Source organism: Dermacentor andersoni, chromosome 4 (assembly GCF_023375885.2).
Source record: "Dermacentor andersoni chromosome 4, qqDerAnde1_hic_scaffold, whole genome shotgun sequence".
Classification (NCBI taxonomy): domain Eukaryota; kingdom Metazoa; phylum Arthropoda; class Arachnida; order Ixodida; family Ixodidae; genus Dermacentor; species Dermacentor andersoni.
Genome location: NC_092817.1, coordinates 209,210,471 through 209,223,502, shown reverse-complemented (window position 1 = coordinate 209,223,502; position 13,032 = coordinate 209,210,471). Strand labels below are relative to the sequence as shown.

Genomic DNA, 13,032 nt, shown 5'->3' with positions numbered 1-13,032 from the left:
TGGGGCCCCAAAGAAATAGCGTCGAAGCCACTGCGCATGCGCGAGATGCAAATTGCGTTTGGTTTTTGCGTTGGGAACGCTATTTCACCGATTTAGCGCGATCCCAAATAGCGGCCCCAAAAGCTTTGCGTCAACAAACATGGCGGCACCCATCGAAGCGACGGCTCTAACCTAGCGCCAAACTGGGTTTGATTCGCGGTAACGCGTGAAGTACGCAAGCTAGGAGAAGTGACTGCGGTTATCGCTTTCTCTCAACTAGCGTGTGTTATGAAGATTGAGCCATTAGACGCCACTGATTCCGAATTCGATTGTGGATTTTATGGCTCGTAGGCCTAACACGGCTAAGCTTGGCTGGCACGTAAAGTTGGTTTTGTTGCTCAAAACTAAGCGCTACTAATTGTTTGCTGCTTGAAGAATAACCTCTAAATAGTAATTAAACGCAAGTACACGCAAGTCAAAATTACTGTTCCTATCATAAAACGGTATATTTTATTTCATTATTACTAATATTTTTTCTTTGACGCCGTTGTGGCGCTGTCAGCGCAAGACGCTATCCGCAAACGCAATACCCTATTCTAAAACTCTTCGCTCCTGCGTTCCCCAACGCTAAGACCCGCAAAGCTCTTTGGGGCCCCAAAATATTGGGGCCCCTATTCTAAAGCTCTCTAATCTTCTCAGTGCATTGCCTGACTCGGAGTTAAGATTGGCTTCCACATTTATCCTAACCCGTACTGCCACCTTGCTCTCTCTTAAATGTTACATACTGTATTTACTCGAACCTAGGCTGGCCACAATTCCGAGCTGACCACCTAGAGTTCGGAGCCAAAAAAAAAAAAAAGAACATACCTCGAATGTAGACTGAAGAACAAAAAAGTGGGGACAGCGTTCACAAAATGAAAACGGCATTTATTAAATAATGAACATGCCAAGCTCATTCTACGTCATCATCGCTACTAGCTTCGTTGCTATCTTCTTTATCGCTATCATCTTCAAACAGTATATTCCATCCTTGTTGCGGTTCATGCAAAACGCATCTGCCATTGCGCCCTCCAACGACGGGCATTTTTCGCATTGATGCTGAAGTCTCGCCCGGCTTGAGCGCTTCACAATTCCTCTGTGGCTAGCACAACTTTTCATTTGAAAGTGGCACTGTAGTGGCATCGCCTGTTCAGTGCCATCATGATCATGCCACGCCACATGCCGATACAGTCGCCGACCATTTATTCAGACCTCACGGGGACTGCGAAAATGTCCGAATAAACAGGTGTCCGAAAAAGCAGATTAAGGGGAAAAAAATGAAATCCTTTATTTCCACGCACTTATTCCGGCTCGGCAGTAGGCTTGAAGAAATCGTAAATGCGCCGTTGCACGCTGTTCCGTTTACATGCAATCAGATAAGCCTGAATCTCTGAGAGGGTCGTACGGTTGCTATAGGCGGCTGAAAGCACAGTCACTGCTTGTACGAGCTCCGCATGTGACGGCAGCATAGCACATGGTGCGTCATCTTCCGACTAGAGTCATCGTCCGGCCGTGCAGCAGAAACCTGACGAATGATCTCTCCGTCGTCGAGTTCTGCGTATGTCAGTACAGCACTGCCAGCACCTGTGAAGCTGTCAAATGAGACGGTGTCCGGAATTGCAACGCAACCACTGTGCAAGTCTCGGCAGAACATTTCCCGCGTCAGTAGGGAGCACATCGGGAGGCGACAAATCTTAGGCCTCCCGGCACCCGCTTGCCAGCATTCCCCAGCGCAGTCTGCACGGGTACTCTGTCGGTGCCATTAAACACTTGACGCGATGTTTCCGTATGCTGCATTGGATCACCGGAACCTCGACACAGCACACAAAGCAAACACCACCATGCCGACACCACTCGCACAAACGAAAAACGTGGCCTATTTGCAGCGTCGTTCGCGAAGAAACAAATCAGCTGCTCGATTGTCTTGACATGGCTTACTAAGCTGAAACTGGAACTGCTGTAGAACCACTCTATCGAACCAGGCAGAAACGATGATGATGAGCGGTGATTTGCAATAGCGCCACTTCGTGGGGCAGCAAGGAGGCTCCGTTCAAAACAAGAATGGCGTTCAGCAAGTCGAACCATGCACCGGTCAGAGTCGGTGCATGGTGCTGTCGATCGAGTTGGCTCAAGGAGTGTCCGAAAAATCAGATGAGAGGTTGCAAGGTGTCCGAACTTTCGGCAGTTGTTATACATTATGGTTTATGGGGAGAATGGCGGTGCCGCGAAGCAGACCGAATAATCGAGCATGTCTGAATTTTTGGAGCCCTGAAAATCAGTCGGCGACTGTACCATAGAATAAAGTACCCGCTTCAATACAACACAGGTCAAAATGAGGACGTTGCTCGTGTGCTTCAGTTGGCTACTGGTTCAGCTAGTAGCGGCTGCGGTACTGACTTTTCTCAGTGGCACTAGCTATGCACCATATTTATCAATTTAAAAGAAAAATTGGTGCATTTCTTTAAAACCTCGCATCTAAGCCGACCCTAGAGTTTGGTAATGTAGAATCTCGCTGATACGATTACAGCCGATATTTTGCGATGATAGAATTTCTAAGATGTTTTGGACGGATTACGTTACATAGAATACGCTATGATTTGGGATTACGCGAACAATTTCTCAAGCCTTCGTGGATGATGCAAACACGCTAATCACTGGTGCACGCGAGCGGGGCGACGTGGCTGGTCTCGGAGAGTGCAGCTACCGTGGCTAATGTGCGGTTTCTGACCCTTTTTTGCACCCACCTCCCTTCACCTCCAGCCTCTGCTGGCCGAGCCTCGAGTCACATGCTTGGCAAGGCTACGGCACCCATTTCCTGGCAGCTCATCGGCATACGCTAGCTTTTTTTTTTTCTAGCTATTTTATTGCTACACCAGCATGTTCTTGTTGTTTTTCCTCCCCTTTCTTATTGCTGCACTGCGCTTGTGCAGAGGGTGACCCAATCTGAAAGGGAAAGCCGAACTGCCATCGCCATCATAGGCTGAGATGCGTGCTGCTGCATTCATTTGTTTAGTGTTCGCTGCTGTCGCCGCCTTGTGCATTTTGCATGACTGCTACAGCACTGCAATCTGCACTACCTAAACACGACTGACACAAGTTGAGTGCATGCAGGAAGGCCGAAGCATTGGCTGTTCGCCAAGTTGCATGAATGGAAGGCCCTTTCTTTAAGGAAAAAATTGAAATCCTCAAGAAGGGTGATGAAAACCGAAAGAAAAAAACGTGTTAACATGCTGCCTTGTGCTAATTTCGGGCTATGCACCGTGCGACATGTTTAACACTGATGAGGCGGACCTATTTTTCTACTTGCAGCCGGAGAAAAGCTTGTGCGTGAAGGGCCAGGCTTGCCAGGGTAGCCAAAAAAGTAAAAGAGTGACCGTGCTTTTTTGAGTGAATCCCGACACCTCAGAGAAAATGCAGCTTACCTTCGTAGGCAAGTGTAAACAGCCGAGGTGCTTCCGATCGGCAGGATGTTTTTCTTGTTTGTACAAGGGCAACAAGAAAGTGTGGATGACCGCAGATTTTTTTCTGCGAGTTCCTCATAACCCTGGATCGTAAAAAAGGCAGCAAAGAACCGAAAGATTTTGCTTTTCATAGACCATTGTTTGGCCCATCCAAAGGAGATGACCTTTACTAACATCACCATAAGGTTCCTGCCTGTTAACACTAAGAGCCATCTGCAGCCGCTGGTGGGGGAATAATTCGGAACGTCAGGCATCACTTCAAAGGAGTTTTAGTAATGTGCCTGCTGGCAAAAATTGATCGCAAAGATGAGAGTTTGCGGATTAGTCTATTCGATGCATGGCATTTCTTGGCCTTGTCTTGGGACTATGTGGCCTCGGACACAATCGCTGACTGCTTTAGCAAATGTAGATTTGGAACGGGACCGGTTGCGGCTCTGACGGGAGATGACCAAGAGCTCGATGAGGACTTGGTGATAGAAGGCTGGAAGAGTCTGGAGACTCAGGCATCCGCTCAAGACTTCGTCACTGCGGACGACAACGTTGCTGTCTGCGGGTCCATTGAAGACTTGCTTGACGAAGTAAATGAAATCAAGACTGATACTGATGGTGAAGATGCTGACGTGTGTGACCAACCGCCATCGGCGTCAGAAACCCTTTACGCTCTCGATGTTCTGCACCGCACCGTAAGTGCCGGCAGCATGAGCTATGAAACTGCTGCATGATCTTATGCCTTTCAGGCAGGTCTTGTCAATGACATTGAGGGCAAGAAAGTGCAAACGAACATTAGACTTTTTCGGTTGGAAGTGGTTGTCACTATAAAGTTTGTGTTCGTTTTCACGTTCAACTTGGCTTGTTTTGGTTCATACAAATTCGGGATGATACGAATATTTCGCTTGCTCCCAAGAAATTTGTACCGTATTTACACGGTTGTAAGTCGACCCCTTTTTTAAATTTGAAAGTCTGAAGTTGGGGGGTCGACTTACAAACGAAAACGAAACATGGCCCCGCCAAAAAAAGCGATACCAACGGGAGCTACAACGTAGTTAGAATTTTATGTTTGCTCTATGGCCCTACCCGTATCTTTTCGCTATCCCGCGTGTTTGTTCACTTTTCGGAAGGGTTTTTCAACATTTTTGAGAGTTTTACAGTGCATGCAACACTCATGGGGGGGTGTCGATAGTTGATGGAAGCGCCGCTGTTCCCATTTGCGGTGGCACCCTCAGAATCTCAGAACGGTGGCGCTTGCGGGGAGTATCGGTAGTTCATGGAAGAGCAGACACCGCTCGCTGGTTTCTCTTTAAGGCATTGGTATTGGCATGGTATTGGTTTGACGCGTTCCACTTGACTGCCGGCTACGTGCTACTTCTATGCTTCCCCAGTCGTCATGAGTGCTCCAGGCCCACTAATCGTTCGGCACTCGTTCACAGCAGCGTTCAAGAGGGCTGCCATCCTTTACGCCGAAGAAACAAATCACTGCACAGCGGGCCGCAATTTCGATGTTTCTAAACGGGTGGTGCGAGAGTGGCGACTGCAGCGAAGCGAAATTTTCACCTGTGACGACAAGTGAGAAATTTCCCACGTGCCAAAGTCTGGACGCTTTCCGGAGCTGTAGGCTAAGCTTGCGGCGTACGTCACTGAAATGCGTGATCGGTCCCTGCCAGTGAAGTGCGACGTGGTCATGAAACAAGCCCGGACCTTCGCCTTAATTTTAAGGCTCTGCTCCGCCGTGAGTACAACGAGTGGCTGGCGGCAGAAGACTGCGAAATTACACCAACCAGACCTGTCAAAAGAGCCTCCCTGACGGCTGCGTGTGGTTGGGTGCATTTGGCGTGGGCTGCTGTTCTGCAAGATGTCCTGGTGCGGTTGTTTGCCAAATTTGAAATTTCGCTGGACCACGACGCACTGTGGGGCCGCAGCAACGATGACGATGGCAGCACTAGTGAAGACGAGTAGCCCAGCGACCATGTCAGCTACTAATAAATTTTCGTTATCGAATGCACCCTCGGGTATGCTCTCTTATATTTATTTTTTTTCGGTCACGCGATATGGGGGGGTCGACTTACATTCGAGTCGACTTACAATCGTGTAAATACGGTATCATCGAGATTCTACTGTATATGATTATTTGAAAAAAAAAATAACTATTGGCCTAGATTCGAATAAATGTAAATGAATAAATGTGTTGCTTGACCTTTAACATGATGAGTGTTATTTGTATATGTACATATATATAGTGCCCACCTGCTATGGTCTCAGTAGAGACTGGCAGTATTGCAAATAAATAAATAAATAAGTGCGGTATATTATTTTTCCCACATCACTTGTTTTACAGCTTCCTTCTGAAGTTTTCAAGTTATCTCTCTCACTTGATGATGTGGGCTGGATGCACTGATTACCTTATTTACGATTGTAAGTCGACTTGAATGTATGTCAATGCCCCCATAACGCGTGATGGGAAAAAAAAAGAAGAGCATACCTGAGGGCGCATTCCATAACGAAAATTTATTGGTAGCTGACATAGTCACTGGACTACTCGTCTTCACTAGTGCTGCCATTGTCATCGCTGCTACGGTCCCACAACACGTCGTCATCCAGCGAAATTCCACATTTGGCAAACAACCGCACTACGACATCTTGTGGAACAGCAGCCCACGCCGAATGCACCCAACCACACGGAGCCGTCAGCGAGGCTCTTCTGACAGGTCAGGTTGGCGTAAGTTCGCGGTCTTCTGCCGCCAGCCACTCGTACTCACGACGGAGCAGCTCCTCAAAGGCAAAGATCCGGGCTTGTTTCATGACGATGTTGCACTTCACTGGCAGGAACCAATCATGCACTTCAGCGACTTACCCTACAAGCTTCGCCTACAGCTCCAGAAAGCGTCCCGACTTCGGCCCGTGGAAAATTATTCGCTTGCCATCACAGGTGAAGATTTTGCTTCGCTGCAGTTGCCACTGTCACACCAACCATTCAGAAACATCGAACTTGCGGCCCGCTATGCAACGATTTGTTTCTTCAGCAGAAAGAATGCCAGCCCTCTTGAATGCTGCTGTGAATGAGGGCTGAATGTTTAGTGGGCCTGGAGCACTCATGATGATTGAAGAAGCATGGAAGTAGCACGTAGCCGGCAGTCGAGTCGAACGAGTCAAACTAAAAGCTACCCTAGAACATATAAGCTACAGGGAAATAAAAACACATGAGTGGCGTCTGCTCTTCCATAAACTATTGATAGTCCCTGCAAGCGCTGCTGTTGTGGGGGTACCGCTGTTCACAGTGGCACTTTCATTGACTATTGAAACCTCCCATGAGTGTTGCGTGTGCTGTAAAAACCTGAAAAAATGTTGAAACACCCTTCCGAATAGTGAACAAATGCGCGGGTTAGCGAAAACTACGGGTAGGGCCATAGAGCAAACATAAAATTGTAACTACGTTGTAGCTCCCCTGATATCTCGTTGGTCTCGCTGTTTTTTTTTTTTTTGGTGGTGCCATGTTTTGGTTTCGATTGTAAGTTGACCCCCCCACTTCAGATTTTCAAATTAAAAAAAAAGAATAGATCGACTTACAATCGTGTAAATACGGTATGCGCTTTCTTTCTTATATGAGGGTTTATCCAGAAATAATGTTCCCAAAGAGCTCCAGCCACACGGGAAGGTGTGAGGTGAAATCGGGCAACACTGCTGCGTGTGGCTGTTCCCCCACTCTCGAATCCCCCCAGCCATGCTTCACTGTGCTGTTCATTCTTGGCTCAGCAGCCGTCTGATGTGGAGGTTCCCATTGTTGATCCCACCAAGTGCGAGATTTGTTTCGTAATTTGCTTTTTACACATCAAAGGGACTCCACCCGTGGATATTCATGATCAGTTGACATAGGTGTACGGCGACAAGTGTATGTCCGTTCAACACGTCCGAAAGTGGTGCAGGGAGTTTAGTGCCGGTCGGAAGGAAGTGCACGTTGAAGAAAGGAGTGGAAGACTGGCAGTTTCAGAGGCGGTTATCAAGATGGTCCAACACGAAGTGCTTCAAAACAGGAGGATCACCGTCCATGAACTTGTTGCTCAGATTCCTGGAAGTTCTTTTGGTACAGTGGAAAGAGCTTTGACTGAAAAATTTGGGTAGCACAAGTGTTATGCTCGATGGGTACTGCGGCTATTGATATCAGACCACAAGGACTGTGCTCGCCAGTTTCTTGAAAAGTGTCAAGAAGATAAGGAAGGATGGTTGGTCTCCATTGTTACGGGAGAAGAAACGTGGGTGTTTCATTTTACTCCCAAAACTAAACAAAAATCCAAACAGTGGCGTCACCCAGAGTCACCTATCGGAAAGAAGTTCAAACAAACTCCTTCTGCTGGCAAAGTCATGGCCAGTGTTTTTTGGAACCGTAAGGGGATACTGCTGATTGATTTCATGGAATGTGGGACAGCAATCAACTCGTACAGTTATTGTGTAACACTAAGAAAACTCAAGTGAGCTATCCAGAACCGCTGGGGAGGACCACTGGTAACCGGTGTAATCTTCACGACAATGCCCGACCTCGCATCTCCCATCAAACCCAGGAACTTTTGACAAACTTTGGGTGGACTGTCATGCCCCACACACCATACAGTCCAGAGCTCGTGCCTAGTGGTTATCACTTGTTCCCCAAGTTAAAGGAACATTTGAGTAGCCAACGCTTCCAGAGCTACAATGTAGTCAAAGAAGAGCTGAAATGCTTCTTCACGGGTTGGCAGCGGAGTTCTATGACATTGGGATACAAGAATTTGAGCATCGTCTACAAAAGTGCGTAGAAAAAGATGGCGATTATGTAGAAAAATTGAGCAAAGTTTCATCTTTCCAATGATGTAAATTTCTGTGAGAATAAACAATGTTGTCTATTTCTAAAATTGATGGGAACCTTATTTCTGGATCAACACTCGTATATTGGTAACTGGCTGTTGAAGGTGTGGCACCACCAAGCACAGTTAAGAGCACAGGGTTTTTATTCGTATGTCCTTTCACTTGATCTATTCCATTGTTTCTAACTCCTCTTCCTCCTCTCTTCAGCCTTACCCCACGACTCGCTCATGTCTAAAACCAGCAACTTCCCAGAAGAAAAGTTCGCCGCATATAGGCCCCCCCCAGCAGACAAGTGTCCGTGGTCACTTGAAGAGGTGGTCAGATAGAGGTGTTGATAACATGAGCCGGTTTGATCCTTGCGATAGCAACCGTGTCTTCAGACCTATTACACAGGATGATGAAATGGTGTCCAGAATGTTCGGTGATGGAGAAAGGACTGTCATAGCGGGGCTGAAAAGAATGATGAGGCGTGTCAACACGGACAAAAGCCTGTTAGGATGTTTGTAGGTTTGAGGGTAGCAAAATGTCGTGCTTATTCGTGTGAGCAGAGGTTGGCAAGGGGTGCAAGTTGTGTATGAAAATGTGTAGACACTGGACAAAAGGAGATCGATCTGAAACATTCGGCGTAAATACGGGGTTGACGAGGTCACCAGGCAGACGGAGGATGCAAGCATTAAACCTTCCCAGCTATAGAGCAGGTGAGTTCTGGTCGGAGTGTTTACTGAAGTCCGAGCAGCATGTTTGGAAGGTGCGATACCCAATCCTCCATGTGAGGCTGAGCGGCAAGTGCAGCTTGCATGTGTCGATGTAGCCTCTTGACGATACCATTGGGTGCAGGATTGTAAGCACTTGTGGGAATGCACGCACAACCCAGAAGGGATATTACAGACGTGAAAAGTGCTGACTCAAACTGTCTGCCACGATCAGTGGTCACCATTGATGGCACACCAAAACGGCTAGTCCAGGTAGACAGAAAAGTATGAGCAACTGTTTTTGCCATTGTGTCAGGCATTGGACTTGCTTCAGGCCACCGTGTATGCCTATCAATGCATGTAAGCAAGTACAGTAGAACCTCGTTCGTATGTTTTGTAAAAAACTACGAGAAAAAAATGTGCTAACCGGGAAAATGTACGATCCGAAGTAACTAAAAAAGTTTGACATACTCAACTGTTGTTGACATCTACGTAATGCGAAGCATTGTGCGGCATTGTTGCCGCACGAGACGCTACCATATGTCGAGCTGGTGGTGCTCCAGCGGCTCAAGATACGTTTGGCTGTTTTCCTATTGTGTGGTGTTTTAAGAGGGCAACGGGAAACTGAAACAAGGTCAACCTGGTCGGTGACGCCAGATTCCGCCGAAGCGAAACATAATGCCCACATAGTGCTGCCTAAAGCAGGGAACGGTGGCGCATTTGGATTATAGCCTAGTAAAGGCGTGCAGTCCGCTACCAATGGCACTAAACGCACCACGCAATGTAAAAAATTGCCTGTGGTTTAGCTCTGGTTAACCTTAGTTGAATTGCGAAAGCAAGAGCTGCATGGCTACGCTTGTGGTGTTAGCTTGTGGTTAAGCATTTGGTTTAGCTCTATTGTATAGACACGACAAGACATACTGTGCAGGTAACGACTAGGCTTTTACGATGCTTCTCAAGTCATGCGGCGCGTTCTGGCATCTCTTGAGCGCGTTGTCTTTTCCTCGCTCCGTTCTGTCGTTGTTGCATCTCTTTTGCGCTCTCCATAACGACTAAATACACTGAGGTGAAGTGCCTGTATATATACCCCCCGCGAGGCGACACCTCCTCTCCCTCTACCCCAGCGGAGCACATCTGGTGGAGCGAGCGGCGACGGCAGCGGCATTGACGGCAGCGTCATCTGTTGGAGCGCGGCTGCGGCGTTGCTAGGCAATGGCGGCTCAAGGTCGTTCATCGGCCACGGCATATGGCATATGCCGCGACGAGCCGAAATGGCTCGCTGGCTGGCGTAGTAAAGCTTTCGCTTTAACAGATACGTGAAGATGCTTATCACGATAGATTTGGGGGTGATAGCTGTGAATGCAGTGGCGACAAGCTTGGTGTAAATTTGCTGGTACTAGAATAAGAAACTGAGTGCACGTCTGTGTTTTCATGTGAGAAGGGCGGGCAAGTGTTGTGATGAAGCTGCTGTGAGGGGCAGCTATATACTGTTTCTTTATTGCATGTGCGTTGTGCATTTTCTTATTTACATGGGATCTAGCAGCTGGAAAATGTATCATAAAATTGCAGTTTGACGACAAACTGAGCTGTGGTGCCAAAAAATCTTGTTTTCCTGGAACATACGAACCAGCAGAAAATGAGCGTAACTCCATTGGGTCATTTTTGTGTTCTCAAATGCGAATGTAGGTGCCGGAAAAACTTACGTAACAGGAACATATCAATGAGGTTCTGCGGTACATATAACCACGGCGTGGTGGCAAAGGTCCAACGACTTGCAAGTTTGGCCTTAACGGCGGTGAAGGCTTGATCAATGACCGTGTTCCAAGGAAGTGTGTTAGACACAGCTTTCGAAATGGAAAGGAGTGCTTCAAGAGGCTGCACCGACTTGAAGCTTGCAGGGTTGAAACAGTGATAAAAATTGACGAGTCTGAGAAATCATCCCAAACTACATGGGGACTTTGGCGCCTGATAGCCGATGATGGCTTAACTTTGTCAGACAAAGGAGTGATGCCATGATTGGTGATGTGATGTACGAGAAAATAGATCTCCGGAAACCCAAACTGATATTTGTCAACATTGATGAGGAAATCGTTATAATGAAGTCGACTGAAAAGTTGACGTAGATGTGCTATGGGGTTTTCAGCATCGCTGCTGGTGACAAGATCATCTATGTAGGCAAAACAAACGGTAAGCCTCTGGTGACTTCGTCTATAAAATGGTGAAAGGTTTGAGCTGCATTGCGCAAACTAAAAGCCATGCGTAAGTACTCAAAAAGACCAAATTGGGTAGTTATAGTAGTTTTTAGAATGTTGGCTGGCTCAATGGTGGTCTGGGGATAAGCTTTCACAAGATCGGTTTTTGAATATATTGTGCCAGTTGAAAAGCCAGTGCAATTATGAATATTGGGTAGCACGTATCGGTCAAGAACAATTACCACATTCAGTGCATGATATCACAACAGAGTCACCAATCATTGTGCTTCTTGTGCGCCATGTGTAATGCTGACGAGCACGAGCTTGATGACGGATGAATGATTTTTAGTTGCAACATATACTCGAATTCATTCTGGACAACTTGAAGTTTAACAGGACTGAGTTGGTGGGGGCGGCTGTGGACGGGTGGGCCTTTGGTAACAATACGATGGGTTAACGGAGACTGTAGTACTCTTAACTTAGACTGTAGTAATCTCCGGAAACTCATTGAGTAGAGCTGCATATGATGAGGTAGGCAGTTTGATGAAAGTAGGGTCCAGAGCAGTAGCATGCGACAGAAAACTGTTGACTGACAGAGCCATGATGTTATCCTTCGGGCGACAGCGGCTAATGTCCATGAGCAGAGGAAAATGGCTCAAGAAATCAGCCCCTAAGATGGCATAGCAGACGTCTGCTATACAAAATAGCCATGGAAACCTTCTCTTAAGACCAAGATTGAGAGTAAGAGACTTCTGTCCGTAAGTTGCGACGACGGAAGAGTTGATAGCTTGTAGGGGGGTTGACTTTGCGCAGAGATGCCAGTCAGCGTTGGATGCAGAAATTATGCTTACCTCCGTACCAGTGTCTTCCAACAAACACAGTCCTGTAGTTTGGTCGATGATATAAAAAAGGCAGCTTAATGTATGGCCATGATCACCTGCCACTGTAATTGACGACCAGCCTGAGCGTTTTCTGTGGGCCATGAACAGGGTGACACACACCAACGAGCTGCGGCGCGAAAGCGACGGTGGTATTAGCACAGGCCCTGTGATGAAAAATTGCACTCAGGTTGCTGAAATGGCCATTGCATAGAAGGCAGTGTGAGAGGTTGTTCAGTTGGATAGGGTGGGTCATTGAAGTTGCGGGTGCTGCGCAATTCCTGACGCAAGTCGGCGACTTGAGATGCGAGCTCTTAACCGGTTTCCTGAAGGTAATCGACTTCAGGAAGTGGAGAGCTACGGACAGCGTTTATGACTGCTGAAGTGACGTCCATCATATCGTCGGCCAGTTCGGCAAGTTCCGACAGGGTCTTATGGTTATCTGTGAGGCAAGCCATGCGTGCGTTGGCTGGAAGACGTAGGAACAACTGACATGATATGGCTGTATCCAAGGACTCTAGTTGGTCATCGATCAGGGGTTGCAGGTGACATAGAAACTGAGTTGGACGTCCGTCACTGAGCTCTTTGTTGTTCAGGAGCTGCTAAATATGCCAACGTGCAGATGGGATTAGTTGGCGAAGAAGAGCCTTTTTGATTGTTGTGTATGGTGTTTCCTGATGTGGCTGGTCAGTCGCAGCAGAATTCGGCTCCCATTTCAATGCAGACGTGTTCCGCATGGTTCACGACCGAAACCTAGCTTTTGGGCCTACATCTCTGCCCGCAGTACGTCACTTCACCCAAAGTTAAACAATGTGAGGTATCGAAGCACAGTAAACTGGTTTTAGCACAAAATAAGGAAACAGCTTTTAAGTGTATGTACCAATGCATCCGTGTCTGCGATGCGTGCGAACATACCGGTAAAATATTAAATCCAGGCCAGAGCTCACATGAGACGTTGATG

At 47.3% G+C, this 13,032-nt stretch overlaps 1 protein-coding gene across 4 annotated transcripts in view; it reads left to right on the top strand.

The window, feature by feature from the left end:
• The window catches only part of LOC126538486 (uncharacterized), a 145,687-nt gene that overhangs the window by 37,935 nt on the left and 94,720 nt on the right, over window positions 1-13,032 (top strand). The gene's annotated exons all lie outside the window — the stretch shown is intronic.